The sequence below is a fragment of the Bipolaris sorokiniana genome (assembly GCF_000338995.1).
Source record: "Bipolaris sorokiniana ND90Pr unplaced genomic scaffold COCSAscaffold_21, whole genome shotgun sequence".
NCBI lineage: Eukaryota > Fungi > Ascomycota > Dothideomycetes > Pleosporales > Pleosporaceae > Bipolaris > Bipolaris sorokiniana.
Window position 1 is genome coordinate 5705 of NW_006911915.1, and position 1930 is coordinate 7634.

A 1930-nucleotide genomic window follows, 5' to 3' on the forward strand; every position below is an offset into this window, starting at 1 on the left:
TAGCAGCGTAGATATCTTAAGAAGTAATATTCTGCTACTAATCGCCTCTAACTACTAGTCGTGCCTTATACTTAAGAAACTAGTTTTCTTAATTAAATTTATAGGTAAATACCTATATATAGTCTAGGATCTAATATTCGCTTACCTTTACTACTTTATATAGTACTTCTACTTATAAGTTTATAATCTTATAGCTATTAAGATAAACGCGTTAGGCTTCTTTAAATAGCTCGCCTATTAGATACTAATTAAGATCTAATCTAGCTATTAGCGGCTTAGGGAGTTGCGATTAATAGACTTTAACTTCTCTAGTAAGTAGCTATCTTAGCTATACCTTATTAATCGCGCTACTATTATAATCTCTAATACTTCCGGCTTCTATTCTAGCTATAAAAGCTGCGGCCTATAGAACTATCTTTAATAACTAGATTTCTAGAGCACCTACTACTTCTCTACTTATAAGCTAAGCTAGTAGTGCTACTAGTAGTAGAGTAGCTAGAGGCGTTAGATAGTACTCCTAAATCTTTCTTCCTCTATAGTAGCCTAGTAGATCTTCTAATTTATTAATTTCTTCTATTATATTAATAGTGTTATCTGTATAAAATAACTCTGTTCAAGTATCTAGAATTAGTAGTAGAAGCTTAATAGTCCTAATATATACTATAATCTCCAATAGAGTACTATATATAAGGTTATCTATTAGGTCTTTAATTTTTCTATTAAATATTATATCTTCGTTAAAGATTATATCTCTAGTACTAATAACTTTAGCTAGTAACGAGATCTAGATCTAATAGATAGTTAACGCCTAATATCTAACTAGATAGCTAATCTATACTTTAGAATTAAACCTCTATAGTCTTAATTTACTGCGGTAAGTATTATTAGTTATTACGAATGCCTTACACCTATATACCTTAAAGTAAGCTAATCTAGGCTTCTTTAGTATTGTAGCTATCTTACTAGCCTAGAATATATAAGTAAAGAAGACTTTATAGAGTGTCTTCTACTAATTAATATAGTTTAGCGTTTAATTATAAAGGTATACTACGGCTCTTATAACTTCTAGCTAGAGTTCCTACAGTAGATTAGCGTCTAACTATATTACGCGCGCCTTCTCTTTATTTATACCTCTTAAGCGTTTAGCGCTACTATTCTATACTTAAGTATCTAGTACTAAAGGCTTAATAGTGATACTCTAGGCTTAGAGCCAGCGTATTACTTTAGGCTTCATAGTTGTAATCTTATTATTAGTCTTAACAACTATAGGCGTAATATTATATTAATTTTAGAGGAAATTAAGAAAGTTAGTAAGTACTTTAATAATCGATTTAGCCGTTTAATTATCTTTAAGATAGAAATCTTACTAGTATCTTAAGTACTTATCTATAATTAATAACTATAATAATTCCTTATTATAGGATTATTTCTTATAAGTATAGTGTAACGGCGCAGGCAAGACTACTCGGATCAGTATCGGCAGTAGCGTCACTCAGAGGCATATGGGAGTGCGTGGGACATCAAACGAGCCTTGATTCGAATAGACACCTATAGGCCTTGTACGAAAGGATATCAAAAATCTATCGAGCTACGGTATGGAGAAGGTGGGGTTTTATATCAGCAGATCTGCCCTCGGCTAGTGCGTGCCCATGTTCGGATCCCTTTCGGATGTTAGTTCAGTGTGTACTCGAACCGTTACACTACCCCCCCCTCTATTGACAGCTAGTCCCGTAGCTGTTGAAAAATTTTCAATGTTTGTTTGTTTGTCTGTTTGCTTAATGTCGTTATTCTTCTATGCAGGGTCTCGGCCAGGCCCCGAACAGCCTCCGGGCCAAGGAGAATCCACTCAGCACGTGATATTAATCCGTTTGCTCACTGAGTATATTAACAGCACGCGTCTATACTTGCTGTCACCAAAATACTAAAAAAA